This window comes from Psammomys obesus, unplaced genomic scaffold (assembly GCF_907164565.1).
Source record: "Psammomys obesus unplaced genomic scaffold, mPsaObe1.curated_primary_1811, whole genome shotgun sequence".
Taxonomy (NCBI): Eukaryota; Metazoa; Chordata; class Mammalia; order Rodentia; family Muridae; genus Psammomys; species Psammomys obesus.
In genome coordinates, this window is record NW_026596094.1 from 145,209 (window position 1) to 161,179 (window position 15,971).

The 15,971-nt window shown below is 38.7% G+C and overlaps 1 non-coding gene across 1 annotated transcript; it reads left to right on the top strand.

The window, feature by feature from the left end:
• Nucleotides 1-13,954: 13,954 nt before the first annotated feature.
• Nucleotides 13,955-14,027, top strand: Trnak-cuu (transfer RNA lysine (anticodon CUU)). Its single transcript has one exon. It is a non-coding gene; the product is annotated as a tRNA-Lys (tRNA).
• Nucleotides 14,028-15,971: the final 1,944 nt, after the last annotated feature.

The following is a 15,971-nucleotide window of genomic DNA, read 5'->3' on the forward strand; positions in this document are numbered from 1 at the left end:
AATCATGTTGTTGAGAGGCACACTGATTAAAGGCTTTCTCAGAGGCTCTGATGAAAGGACAAAGATAAAGTTAGTTTTGTGTCCTTGCCCAGGCCAGGCTTGGCATGCTCCAGTCTGGTTTTGGGGCTTGGGCCTCTAGAGAGTTAAGGTTTCAGTTCTTGTGGACTGGGCTTTCCCCTATGAAGGGCTATACTATTTCACGGTATTAAAATTAATAAGCGTTCTTTAAATTTTTCTTTTTCTGTTATCATTTATTAGAATTTATTCAATTTGTGTCCTGGCTGTGTCCCCCACCCTAGTCTCCTCCCAATCCCACCCTCCTTAGTTCTTCTCCCCTATGCCTTGTCCCTAGACCAACAATAATAAATGTTCTAAGAATAAAAAATAATTATTTAGTATTAATATTCATGGTATAAAATAATTAAAATGGTATAAGGCTAACAGATAAATTATTTAAATAAAAACATATAAATGATAAAACTATTTTAATAAATATATAAATATAAATATTGAGATGACTATATGATTAGAGAATAAAATCTAAAAGGCTTTTACAAGTTCTGATAGTCTAGGTAAGTTATAATGTTCTAAAGGAACTAAACAACAAGGAGGTCCCTTGGGAAGATGCTTAATCCTCATTCAGGTCTGCTTTCCTGTGTTACTTGGTTTTATTCCTTAACATTTTTAAAAAAATTCTTTCTTTTTATGCATGTTTAGTGTTACGCTTATTATGTAACAAGGAGAATTTCACTTCTAGTCCAATCTATTTGGTGTTCTACATGTTTCTTGTACCTTTATATCAATCTCTTTCTTTATGCTAGGAAAATTTTCTTCTGTAATTTTGCTGAAAATACCTTCTGGACTTTGTCTGTGTTGGGTGGTTTTAATGCTCTTTGGTTTCTACTTTCTATCTGGATTTTCAGAGAGAGAGAGAATGTTACTTGTTTTACTGGGCTTCTCTGCCTGGTGTGTTCACAGAATGCTGCTGTTGGAAGATAGGTGAAGAAGCCTTTGGGGGAGATGGGGTCTTTTGCAGTGCTAGGGGCAACTCTGAGAATTGGAGTGAAACAGAGAGAGTGGAGTGTGTTCACAGAAAGCCTACCTGCTCATCTGGCCAGCATGCCTGTAGTTTTGAAAGGGGTTTCCACCCAAGTTGGGGACTTTTACAGAGTCACAATGATTGGAAGGGAGGCAGGAGGTAATGGTCTGTGGCATCCAAAAGATGCATGGACATGGGGGAAGGGAGGCTGCATCTGGTGTGCTGTTGCACAGCTAAGGGCGACCCTGAGAACAGGGTTTGGGTGAACAGAGAGTGAAGAAGGTCCATGGTCATCTTGCCTGGTCTTCTGGCAGGTGAAGGTGTGTCTTGTTGGGATTCTTGGCTTTCAAAGATTCTTAACAGGGTTCTCTTTACCATTTTTCTTTTCTTTCCATAAATTCTGGTAAATTTTATTACATTTTAGTTAATCAATTATTTGTGTTTGTGAATGTGTATGTGAGTGAGTGTGAGTGTGTGTGTGTGTGTGTGTGTGTGTAGTTGCACGTGTTTGTGGAGATCATAGGACAGCATTCAATTGGGTTTCACTTTCTGCCATGTGAGTTCTGGGTGTCAAACTCGGGTCTGACATCTGGCTTGATGGCAAGTGACTTACCTTTTGAGCAATCTTGCTGTTCCTTAAAATTCTTTGTTGATGTAAACTCAGTGTACTCAAGTGTCAGCAAAACAATGTCTTTCAAGTATTAAATATTTGACAATACCCACTAACCTTCCTCATTTTTCCTTCCTATTTTGCTTTTATATATCCTTGCTCTTGTGTCTCTTTATTTTTAACTAACACATGCACACACAAATACACACACACACAGCTTAGATAGCATTAGATAAGTTTATGGTTGCAGCTTCTGACATTCACAGCAGACACAATCTCACAGAAAAGTTCCTATTTCTCTGGTTCATCCAATATTTCCATCCTCACTTTCAAAATGATCTGTAAGCTTTAGGTGCAGGAGTTTTGTGTTGTAGGTGTGTCAGTTTTGACTAGGCTCCTGAAATTTTCCTTCTGATATGTTATGGGTTTTCTGTAAAAGTCTCTCCATATTCTTCAAAGAAAAATTTCCTTAATCAGCGGTGATAATTGCAATTATCTGTAGGTATAAACACCAATAATAAAATAGAGTCAGAAATTATATGGTTTAGTAAAGCGGTGTCTGTAGGTTCTCCTCCAATATCCATGAATTAATTATCCCCAGTTAGTTGCATAGGTTTACTTCATGAGGTCCTGTTTATTAATTGTTGTTTTTTTAACCTTGTATTAATTACATTTTATTCACTTTGTATCCCCCCATAAACTCCCACCTCCCCTTTTTTTAATTTTTAACTTTTTTATTTTTTATTAATTACACTTTATTCATTTTGTATCCCCCCATAAGCCCCTTCCTCCTCCCTTCCCGATCCCACCCTCCCTCCCATTTTTGCATGCATGCTCCTCCTCAAGTGCACTGATAGGGGAGGTTCTCCTCTCCTTTCTGATCTTCGTCTATCAGTTCTCGTCAAAAGTGGCTGCATTGTCCTCTTCTGTGGCCTGGTAGGGCTGCTCCCCCCCTCAGGGGGAGGTGATCAAAGAGAAGGCCAATCAGATTATGTCAGAGGCAGTCCCTCTTCCCATTACTAGGTAACCCACTTGGACACTGACCTGCCACGGGCTACATCTGTGCAGGGGTTCTAGGTTATCTCCATGAATAGTCCTTGGTTGGAGTATGAGTCTCTGGGAAGTTCCCTGTGTTCAAATTATCTTCTTCTGTTGCTCTCCTTGTGGAGTTCCCACCTTTTGTCCCACCTTCTCTCCCTCTTTTCACTCATCCCCCTCCCCAAGTCCACTGAAAGGGGATGTCCTTCTCTCCTTCCTTCTGATCCTAGTCTATCAGATCTTATCAGGAGTGGCTGCATTGTCATCTTCTATGCCTTGGTAATGCTGTTTCCCCCTCTGGGGGAGGTGAACAAAGAGCAGGCCAATCACTTTCTGTCAGAGGCAGTCCCTGTTCCCATTATTATGGGGCAAACTTTTACACTGAATTGCCATAGGCTATATCTGTGCAGGGGTTCTAGGTTATCTCCATGCAAGGTACTTGGTTGGAGTGAGTATGAGTCTCTGGAAAGACCACTGTGTTCCAATATTTTGGTTCTGTCGCTTTCCTTGTGGAGCTCCTGCCCTCTCCAAACCTCACTATTTCCTACTTCTTCATAAGTTTCCATGCATTCTGCCCTACAGTTGGCCATAAGTCTCAGCATCTGCTTTGATAGTCTGCAGGGCAGAGCCTTTCAGAGGCCCTCTGTGGCAGGATCTTAACTTGTTTCCTGTTTTCTTCTTCTTCTGATGTCCTTCCTCCTTGCCTTTCAGGAAATCAAAATGACCCTGAGATTTTTACCTTACACCCATCAGAATGGCCAAGATGAAAAACTCAAGTGACAACACATGCTGAAGAGGGGAACCCTGCTCCACTGCTGGTGGGAATGTAGACTTGTACAACCACTCTGGAAAGCAATCTGATGCTTTTTCAGACAAATAGGAATAGCACTTCCTCAAGATCCTGCCATACCACTCCTAGGCATATATCCAAAAGAGGCTCAAGTACACAATAAGGACATTTGCTCAAACTGTTTGTAGCAGCTAGATGCTGTAACTAGATGCTGGAAACAACCCAGATGCCCCACAACTAAAGAATGAATACAGAAATTTTGGTACATCTACACAATGGAATATTACTCAGCAATAAAAAACAAGGAAACCATGAAATTTGTAGGTAAAAGGTGGCAACGGGAAAAGATCATCCTGAGTGAGCTATCCCAGAAGCAGAAAGACACACATGGCATATACTCACTTATATAGATATATAATATTGGATAAACCTACTAAACTCTGTACACTGAAAGAAACTAATCAAGAGGGAGAACTCTTGCAATCCCCATTCTGAAAGGCAAAGTTGCATAAGTTTTTAGTACTAGGCATGATTTACCTCTTGTTGAATGGACTTTAAGTTCAATCAGACTATGGATGTCATTATTCCACCCTTAGTGGTTTCATGCTGGTCATTGTTTTGGTTCATAGGAATTATAACTGGAAATGCTTGTTTTAAATTATTTATTTACTTTTATTTTATGCACACTGGTGCTCTGCTCACTTGTATGTGTGTGTGAGAGTGTTAGATCTCCTGGAACTGGAGTTACAAAGAGTTGTGAGCTGCTATGTGAGTGCAGGGAATTGAACCCAGGTCCTTTAGGAAGAGCAGTCAATGCTCTTAACCATTTATCCATCTCTCCAGCCCCTTAGAAATGATTATTGTTTCCACTCCTCATTTGGAAGCTTGTATGGTGCCTTCTGGTAATGTGAAAGATACTCCTCAGAGAGTGCATCTTAAGGTCACTCGAGTCTTCCAGGTCCCTTTTCCAAAGTGCAATAGGAACTTAGCTTCTTCTACCTCTGGGTGACACCCTAGAGAAACAACAGTAGCTTACAGAATAAAGAGAAATCTTCTATCCATTTATAAGTGAGTATTTGCTATGCATGTCTTTTTGGGTTTTGGTGACCTTATTCAGGATGATATTTTATATAGTTTCATTCATTCATCTGCAAATTCATGGTATCTTTGTTTTTCATAGCTGAGTAGTATTCCATCGTGTAAATGTACCACATTTTCCTTAATTATTTATTTTTTTTGGTGGAAGGACATTTAGGTTGTTTCCAGTTTTTGGTTGTTAGGATTAAAGCTGCTATAAACACAGTTGAGCAAGTATCCTTGTAATATGGTGGAGCTTCTTTTGGGTATATGCCCAGAAGTGGTATAGCTGGGTCCTGAGTTAGAACTATTCTCAGTTTTTGGAGAAAGCACCAAATTGATTTCATTGTAAAAGTTGCATTGTATAGATTGTCATTTTCCAAGTTTGCATTCCCTACCAGCAATGGAAGAATATTCCTCTTTCTCCACAACCTTGACAACATGTGCTGTCACTTGGGTTTTTCATCTTAGCCATTCTGATTGGTGTAAGATGGAATCTGAGTTGTTTTGATTTGTATTCACCTGATGGCTAAGGATGGTGAACATTTCTTCAAATGTTTCATAGCCATTAGGGATTCTTTTGTTGAGAATTCTCTGTTTAGTTTTGTACCCCATTTTAAATTGGATATTTGGTTTGTTGGTTTTTAATTTTTTAATTTCATTATACATTTTATATATTAGCCTTCTTTTGTATGTATGGTTGGTGAAAATGTTTTTCCATTCCATTAAATACCATTTAGTCCTACTAACAGTGTCCTTTGCCTTGCAGAAGTTCTTCAGTTTCATGAGGTTCCATGTATTAATTGTTGATCTTATGTCCTGAGTTGTTGGTGTTGTGTTTATGAATGTGCCAGTGAGATCAAGGCTCTTCCTCACTTTTTCTTCTGACAAATTTAGTATGTCTGGTTTGATGTTGAAGTCTTTGATCCACTTGAACTTTAGTTTTGTACAGGGTGATAAACATGGATCAAATTGCACTCTTCTACATGCAGATATCCAGTTAGTCCAGCAGCATTTGTTGAAGCTGCTTTCTTCTTTCCATTTTGTGGTTTTACCTTCTTTGTAAAAAATCAAGTTTTCATAGGTGTGTGGGTTTATTTCTGGATCTTCAGTTTGATTCCTTTTATCAACTAGTTTATTTCTATGCCAATATCACACAGGTTTAATACTATTGATTTGTAATTACTATTACTATTATTATTACTATTGCTTGAAATAAGGGACAGTTATACCTCCAGAAATTCATTAATTGTATAGGATAGTTTTAGCTATTCTGTTTTTATTTTTTATTTATTATTCATAAATTAAAGGATATCATGCTACCGTCTCCAGTACCTAAGAAGCTATATAAAAAGGAATTATCAATGGAGGATGCTTAATTTTCACCCAGAAGGGAAAATAAAAGATTCACTGGATGTGGATGGATTGAGGGCTCTTGGGATGACAGGGGAGAGGGTAGGGATCAGGGGTAGGGATTAGGAGTAGGAGGTCAGGGCAGAGAGGCCTGCATGAGAGAAAAGATATCTGAGGAGGGTGGCATTTCTGGGTTGTTCCAGAGACCTGGCAAGGGGAGGGTCCAGGAAGCTCATGGCCTCACCCTAGCTGACCCTTCAAGAACATGGACCCTCAAGTGGCTACCTTCTGTATCCAGGCATGACTTCCAGGGGAGGAATAAGAACATAAACCAAAAAAAATCCCCAAAAGAACACAAACCTATCCACAAAATCTTTGATCAAAAATCTTTGTCTACAAGATATGTAGGGACAAAGACAGAACATAATCTGAAAAAATGGTCGACTAAAGCTTGACCCTACTTGAGAACCAGCCCCATGGGGGAGAACCAATCCCTGACACTAGTAATGCTATGTTTGTAGACAGGAGCCTAGTATAACTCCCCTGAGAGGCTTTACACATGCAGAGACCCACAACCAAACATTAGACATTGCTCTGTGAATCCTATGGTAGAGTTGAGAGAATGACCAACTGAGCCTGAGTGGTAAAAAACAAAACAAACCAAATAAACAAACAAATAAAAACCCCAAAAACTCTGCAGGAAAATCTACAGAGTCAACTAACATGGGAATTGGGTGCTCATAGGATTGAACCACCAATCAAAGAGCGTGCATAATCTAGTCTTAGGCCCTTGCATATATGTAACAGAGATACAGGTTTGTCTTCGTGTGTTTCCCCCAACAACTTGAGCAAGGTCTGTCTCTGATTCTGATACCTTTCTTTAGATCTTGCTTCTCTAACTTGGATGCCATGTCTAGCCTCAGTGGGAGAGGATCTGCTTAGTTCTGCATCAACTTAATGTGCCAGAGTGGGTTGGTACCCATGGGGAAAGATGTGGTAGAATGTGAGGAGAGGAGGGCTGCTGTGATCAAGATGTAAAGCGAATAAATAAATGAATGGAGAAAATGAAACAAAACAAAACAAAACAAAACAAAAGAACATTTCATGCCTGATACAGTTTTTTGTTAGATGGATTATGGATTCTAGGGAGAAGGATATCAACCTAAACAGGAAAATGTCACTTAAACTATGTATAGGTTTTATAGCCATTTTTAGATAGATATTTAATAATTCATTTTCTTATGACTTTTCCAGACACCCTTACTGTTATGTTTTTCTCTGATCTCTTTCTATATTTTTCTTATTCCCCACCTAGGTAAAGCACCTATTTTTCTTTAAGTCACTTATACCATTCTATTCTCCTACCTGTTGCTTTTTTCCTCAGAAGATTTATGTATTTGCATTTTGAGTACTCTGTCTGCATGTATGCATGCCAGAAGAAGGCAAAGGATCCCTTAAAGGTGGTTGTGAGTTGCCAGGAAATTGAACTCAGAACCTCTAGAAGAGCAGATAGTGCTCTGAACCACTGAGCTATCGCTCCAGCTTTTACTTTCACCTTCATAGTTTCTGCAGTTACTCTGAGTTATATACTTGAATATACATTTGGAGCTATGAGTTTTCAATGAGAGGGAACCTGTGCCATTTGTTTTTCTGGGTGTAGGTTACCTCCTTCAATATGATCTTTATTAGTTTCTTGTGTTATCTTCCTGTCATTTTTCTTTATAGCTGAATAATATTACACACTGTGTATGTGCAATATTGTCTTTATCCATGTGTCAGTTAAATGGCATTCAGGTTGTTTCCAATGAACATGACTGAGCAAGTATCTGTGGAGCTTTGTATTTAGAGAGTTCTTTGGACATATGGGAGGAGCAGAATAGTTGAGGCATACAGTAGATTTATTCAGTAGCTTTATTTGGTTATCCCCACTGATTTCCAGAGTGAGTAGCCTCGTTTGAAATCCCCATGACAGTGCGTGAAGGTTTCCTTTTCCCCATATTCTCTCCAGTATTTGAGGTCAGTTGTTTCATTGATCACTGTCACTCTTGACTCTGGCAAGATGAAATCTCAAAACTGTTTTTATTTTCATTTCTTTAATTGGTTGGCATGATAAAGGTAAAAGACAGCCATTTTTATTTCTACTTTTGATAAGTCTCTGTTTGAGTGAGGTATTTAGGTTTAATTGTTATCTTTTTTTTACTCTTTGTTTTTTGAGCTGTTTGTTTTGGATATTAATCCTCTGTTAGGTGTTTAGCTAGCAAAGGGTCTCTTTTTGTGGGCTTCTTAAGGAAATGCTCAACATCCTTAGCCATCAGAGAGATGCAAATCAAAATGACCCTGAGATTTCATCTGACACCCACCAGAATGGCTAGGATCAAAACCTCAAGTGACAACACTTGCTGGAGAGGTTGTGGAGAAGGGGGAACCCTGCTCTGTTGCTGGTGGGAATGCAAACTTGTACAACCACTTTGGAAATCAATCTGGTGCTTTCTCACACAATTAGGAATAGTGCTTCCTCAAGATCCAGCTATACCACTTCTAGGCATATATCCATAAGAGGCTCAAGTACACAACAAGGACATTTGCTCTACTATGTTTGTAGCAGCTTTATTTGTAATAGCCAGAATCTGGAAACAACGTAAATGCCCCTCAGTGGAGGCATGAATACAGAAATTGTGGTACTTTTATACAATGGAATACTATTCAGCAATTAAAAACGAGGAAATCATGAAATTTGCAGGCAAATGGTGGGACCTAGAAACAATCATCCTGAGTGAGGTATCGCAAAAGCAGAAAGACACACACGGTATATACTCACTTATATAGAACCAGAAGATAGGATAAATATACTGAAATCTATCCACCTAAAGAAGATAAACAAGAAAGAGGACCCAGGGAACGATGATCAATTTTCACTTAGAAAGACAAATGGGATGGACATTGGATGTAGGAGAAAACAAGTAACAGGACAGGAGTCTATCACAGAGGACCTCTGAAAGACTCTACCTAGCAGTGTATCAAAACAGATATTAAGATTCATAACCAAACCTCCAGCAGAATGCAGGGAATCAAAAAAAAATGGGGGTTCATCTTTATTAAAAATTGAGACATAGGGGGATACAAAATGAATAAAGTGTAATTAATAAAAGTTAAATAAAAAATTTAAAAAATTGAGACAATCTAATTAAACCCACAATGAGACTATGTTTAATATCTTCTCTCTTTTTTAAATACTTTATTAATTATACTTTATTCACTTTGTATCCCCCCTGTGGTTTCCTCCCTTCCCCGTCCCAATCCTTCCCTTCCTCCACCCTCTGCATGCATGCCACTCCCCAAGAAAACTGATATGGGAGGTTTTCTTTTCCTTCCTTCTGATCCTAGTCAATTAGGTCTCATTAGGAGTGGCTGCATTTCTTCTTCCCTGGCCTGGTAAGGCTGCTCCCTCCTCAGGGGGAGGTGATTAAAGAGCAGGCCAATCAGTTCATGTCAGAGGCAGTCCCTGTTCCTATTACAATGGAACCCACTTGGATAGTGAACTACCATGGGCTACATCTGTGCAGGGGTCTTAGGTTATCTCCATGCATGGTCCTTGGTTGGAGTATCAGTCCGAAGACTGATACTTCTTATTTTTTGAGATTATAATCAACATCATTTCCTTCTTCCCTCTTCTCCCTATAAACTATTCCATATACCACTCTTTCCTATTTTTTCATGTTATAAGCCTCTTTTTTATTAATTTTGTTATTTATCTATCAATCAATTTATCTATCTATCTAAACAACCTGCTCAATCTGCTTAATGTTGCTTATGTGTATATTTTCAGCACTGACCATCTGGTATTAGGCACTCAATTTGTGCACTCTTCCCTAGAGAATACTCTCCCAATTAACATTCCTTAGTTGCCTGTAGTACTTTGTATAGGGTTGAGGCCTTGTGGTATTTCTCCCAATAATGTTAGCATGCCCATTGTTTTTATTCTTGTTCAGCTTGTGTTTATGCAGTCATGTTGATGAGGCATTATAGGATTAGCTTCTGAGCACACTAGCCTCCTAACAAACTCATAATCTGCTCTTACAATATTTCTGATAACTCTTAACTTTAGGTGAGGGAGTTGTTTTGTTTAGATTTTCACTGGGACTTGGCTTGAAAACTCTGCACTTTGATTAGCTGTGCTTTTCTATTGTGTTTTCCATCTGTTGCAAAGACTATAGTAGCTTAAACACTTTTATGGTCGTTGATGTGTTTGTGCACTTATTAGTGCTGAAGAATGTCCAAATAAAATTTGTAACGTGTACTAGCATGCTAGCTTCTCCCAGAATTTTCAGCCTGGAGGTTATGGAACAGGAAATTCAAAGCTAAATGGCTTCACATTGTTCCTCTTATTATTAAGTTATGTTTTGCTTTGACTTGTAGTCATTTATTACATTTCTTTCAGCTCCTCAATACTCAATATCCTTTACTTTTTAAATAGTACGTTCGTTCTTTTAGAGTTCCAGGCCTTCATTTTTATTGTTTTGATCACAGCTGTTAACCACTACCTTCTTTCAAGTCCTCCTTGTTCCATTCTCCTTCCAGTTTTTGTCCCTTTTGTTATTATTGACAATTCCTCATGTCTGGTTAGTGCTGTCCAGATAGTCATGTCACCACCCAAGAAGTCATGAGAAGCCTTCCTCCAAAGGGGAGTGACTCTCCCTCTCTCATCAGACATCAACTGCCAATTTATCATCTAGAAGAATTTTGACTGGCTTAACCGTGTGCAGGTAACTACAGCTGGAGAATGTCCAAATAAAATTTATAACATGTATTAGCATGAGTTAATGTATGCAATAGCCATGTTATGTTCAGAATGCAGCATCATTTTTAAATCAGATATAATGAAAATGAGATATGAATTTTTAAAATGAGTGGATGAAATGAAAAAAAAATGCTGACTCTGTCAAGATCCCAGAAGACAAACCCCACATGTATGCTCTCATATGAGGGTCCTAGCTTCAAACCTTCTATATTCTGTGTTATTAGGGAGTGCATGTAGCTTCTAGGAAACTAGAAATGGGCTTTTGGTGAGGCATCCATTTAGGCAAGAAAAAAAATAGCATATATGTTAAATGAAAGTAGAAAAAGACGATGGTAGAGACAGAAGGGTTCTAATACATATTAGAGGGAAGCAATGGGGAAATGAAGGGACAGACATAGGCTTACCCTAGCAACATATAGATGAAGAAACTACTTGTAAACCTGTGATTTCTCCATTTAAAAAGTAAAAAAAAAATGAGGATTAATATAACACATGTGATATAAAAAATTAAGGATGGGGAAATACTGGGAGATAAAGGTTTAAGTAGATATGAGAAAAAAAGTATTAAGGAAAGGAGTAGTAGGGTTGGGTCACCAAAAACATGAACCCTAATAGTTTGCACATTAATTAAAATATATGTAAAATTGGAGTTTTAAGAAGTAGACCAATTTAGTGAGCAAGACTGTTCTCAGACAACATGGGTTATTAAAGAAGAATCTCAGTGCCAGGAATGGGTTACCTTGCTATAATTACTGTCCCAGACTGTGCCTGAATAGCAAGCAGCTGGTGAAACCTCAGAACTGGCTTACAGTGTCTGATAGGCCTGTAAGCTGCAGCTCAGCTGCCTCAGAGTCACCAGATCCTCTGCATTTGCAACTGAGGGCCCCTCCCCCTGCATCTTCCACTTGAGGCACCAGTGCCCCCTCAGCTACTACCTGAGACACCTGAGCCCTGCCTCCTATACCTGAGAGGCCTGCATTTTGAAACACCCACCCCAGGAAAAGAGATGGAGAAGGACATTTCATCCTCACCAAAGAAAGAATCCCCTCGGAGACATCAAAATCCTGAACATCTATGCCCCAAATACAAGGGCACCCACTTTCAGAAAAGAAAAATTCTTCTTTCTGTCCAAGTATCAGTGAGCCTTGTTTTACTCAACTATACTCGAAAGTCTAGGAGGCCATTCAAGGGCCAATGTGTCCTTTTAATCTTTTATGGGAGATACTACATTGAGTCAAGATCAAATAATTATTTTCCACCTCTTTTTCCTATCTTGATAGCATGATTTTAAAGGTGATTTGACACAAAATATTCTCACTTTCTATGGCTGTGTTCATTGACAAAATAAGTTTGGAAACAAACATTTTTCTTTTCATATTAAGTATCCTTATTCTTAAAATTTTTGTAATGTTTGTATTTTTCTTTTTCTCTTTGAAAAGTTTTAATTTATTATTTATACTTTTTAAAAAAAATTATTTTTTATATTAGTTACAGTTTATTTACTTTGTATCCCAGCTGTTGCCCCATCCCTCATTCCCTCCTAACCCCACCCTCACTCCCTCATCTCCTCCCTGCCTCCCTCTAAGTCCCATTGAAGGAGTCTGGCAATGGAATTTTGTCTCTTGGCCTTGAAAGATGTGGCTTTAATCTAAAGTTCAGTTTCTCAGAGACTGACCTTGGCAGTTTCTCCATCAGGATGCTCTGTTCCTGAGAACTAGATAACAAACTTTGTGTAACCTTGAGTGAATCCTTAAAAGTTTTGTCAAGTTAGGCAATTTGGCTGTTACCGTGAGAAATCTGTTTGTGTTTTTTTGCTTTAAAAGAGCTGCTAGAGTGCTTAATAAACCAGTCTTGATCAGAAACCTGTTTTGACTCCATTCTTTGCTTCTCTGCTCCTATCATTCCATCTCCCTTTTTCAGGTAGACCCTGCTCACTTGCCTGCAAGAAGGGTCGGTTTGTGCCTGAACAAGGACCTGAAAATGAGGGACACCATGAGGAATGTTGGTTTTTTGAGCTCCAGATGCCAAAGTGAAGTGCTTCTTGCCAACAGCCTATTGTATTGAGTCAAAGGTAGGCAAGCAGCACAATCATGGGACAGAGCAATAGCAGGGAGTTGTTTATGAGGAATTTAAAGTCAATGCTAAAAAGGAATTGGGAGAAATGCCCTAATCTCTTAAAAAATTTTTAGAGTTTATAAATGAAGTTTGCACCTGGTTTCTAGATGAAGGTACTGTTAATTTGGAAACTTGGGAGAAGGCAGGGAAAAGGTTACAGGATTATTATACTGCTAATGGTTCTGAGAAGGTACCTGTTATAACTTTTTCTTTGTGGAATTTAATTAGAGATGCTCTGGATCCCCGGCATGAGAGTGAAAAAATGAAAAATTTAATTTCACAAGCTAAAGAGTTACTTGGGGAAAATAGAGCAGCCAAACATTCAGAAAAAAAGTACTCTTAAGGTCATTTCAAATGTTCATGGAGGAGCTCAAGCAGATTTATGCAGTTTGAGAGCAGAAAATGATTTAGGAGATGAGCTAGACACTGGGGATGAGACGAAGCCAGAAAAAGAAGCTGCCAAGTCTCATAATTAGACTGGTCTCCTGTGCCTTCTGCTCCCATGGCTTTTTCTGCTATATGTGCTGGTGGTACAGGACCACTGTAGGAAGATATTACTATTCCCTGAGAAAAAGTCCAATTAGAAAGAAAAAAAAAAGTTCAGTTATTAAAGAATTGGAGATGTTAAAATTGCAAAAAAGAAATAATGCTGATTCTAATGTAGCCTAAGGAGGGTATTCACTCTTGGAGAAGGCCATTTTTAAAGCTAGAGATTCTAGAGGAGATTTTCAGTTGGCTTTTCCTGTGGTAGAGGTGATAGATGCTCAGGGAAACAGAGTTCTTCAATATTCCCCAATTGAATTTAAACAAATAAAGGAATTAAAATTTGCATGTGCTCAATATGATCCTAATGCTCCATTTACTGCAGCCATGGCAGACTCTCTTATGGAAACAACTCTTACTCCAGCAGACTGGGAAACGCTCTGTAGGGTGTGCCTGAGTGGAGGTGATTACTTACTATGGAAGTCAGATTTTACTGATTCGGTAAAATACACAGCCTTGCTAAATGAGCAAGCAGGAAACCATCAATGGGATTTTAATATGTTAGCTGGGGAAGGATCCAATGAGAGGAATGGTAATCAGCTTGACTATCCTCCAACTGTATATGCACAGGTTGCCATGGCAGCAAAAAGTACTTGGCTAGCTCAGTTGGTAGAGCATGAGACTCTTAATCCCAGGGTTGTGGGTTCAAGCCCCATGTTGGGGCCATGAAGTTTGTCCCTCAAACTCCCACAAATCCATTTCACAACTTGTCAGAGAAAGCCCAGGAAGCACAGGATTGGACCTCAGTTCCTCCACCTACACAGGACTAACCTCTGAGATGGGAGTTTAAGCCCTGCCTGCTGGAATGTTTGGTACTTTGCCTAAGGGGATGATGGGATTGATCATAGGAAGGAGTAGTAGTACCATGAAAGGATTGCAAGTTTTTCCTGAAGTTATGATAATGATATACTAGACAAATTAAAGTTATGGTAAGTTCACCTAGAGGAATCACTGTGATCCAAAATGATCAAAAAATAGCACAAATAGTTCTAATTCATATGCCTAATTTGCAAAATAAAGCTGTTGGTCCTGCAAGGGGCATCAGAGGTTTTGGCTCTTCAGATGTTTATTGGGTATAACCTATTACTAGAGATAGACCTCAGTTAACAATCTGGCTTAATGGAAAACAATTTGGTGGTTTGGTGGATACTGGAGCAGACATTACAATTATAGCAGGACGTCACTGACCGCCTAGTTGGCCTAAACAACCTACTCTGACTCATTTGAAGGTAATAGGGACAATCACAAAATCCTGAAAAAAGCACAGAGTTAATAGTTTGGCAGGATAAGGAGGGAAATAAAGGTACTTGCCAGCCATACATTGTTGCTAATCTGCCCATTAATTTGTGGGGAAGGGATATTCTCGGACAAATGGGAATTACCATGTGCAGTCTTATTGAAATTGTGACTTTGCAGATGATCAAACCAGGACAAGAATTAGGAAAAGATAGTCAGGGCAGAATCCAACCTGTTGAGGCTCAAGGAAACGATGGACCTAAAGGGCTAGGGTATTTTTCATGTGGGTCATTGAACAACCTGCACCCTGTGCAGATGGAATAAACTGGAAATCTGATGATCCTGAATGGATCAGTGGCCTTTTACCTCTGAAAAAATACAAGCTGCTCAGTTGCTTGTGCAGGAGCAATTGACTGATGGACATATAGTTGAGTCAACTTCTCCCTGGAATACTCCTACTTTTGTCATCAAGAGAAATTTGGAAAATGGAGATTGCTACAAGATTTAAGAAAAGTTAATGAAACTATGGAGCTCATGGGAGCTTTGCAACCAGAGTTGCCTTCACCTGTAGCTATTTCCAAAAAAAATTTAAAATAATAATAGATCTTAAAGACTGTTTCTTTACTATTCCTCTTCATCCTAAGGATTATCATAGATCTGCTTTTAGTGTGCTGTTGGTAAAATTTAAAGTACCCATAAAAAGACAACATTGGCATGCCTTGCCTCAGTGGATGACCAATAGCCCCACATTGTGCCAAAAGTTTGTCACCCAAGCTTTAAAAAGGGTTACAAAAAATGGCCACAACTGTATGCTATCCATTATATGGATGATATTTTGATTGCTGGTACAGATGGATATCAAGTGATATTCTGTTATGCCCATATGCAAGAAAGTTTATAAATTATGGCTTGCAAATAGCTCCTAAAAAGGTACAAGGAATTGATCCATATTCTTATTTGAAATTTAAATTATATCCAATTAAAATTACATATCAAAAAATTCAGATTAGGATAGACAATTTAAATACATTATACGATTTTCAAAAACTGTTAAGTGATATCAATTGGCTTAGGGCTTATTCAAAACTTACCACTAGAGAGTTTAAACCTTCATTTGAGGTTCTGAAAGGAGACACCTCTCCAACATCTCCCAGAGGTTTATCTCCTGATGCACACCAGGCTTTAGAAATCATTCAACGGGCCATAGATGAACAATTTGTTACTTATTTAGATTATGAAAAACCCCTTGAATATTTAATTTGTTGTACCAAATTTACTCCTACAGCATTGTTTTGACAAAATGTACCTGCGGGTACATTTGCCGCCTTCTTCTTCTTCTTCTTCTTCTTCTTCTTCTTCTTCTTCTTCTTCT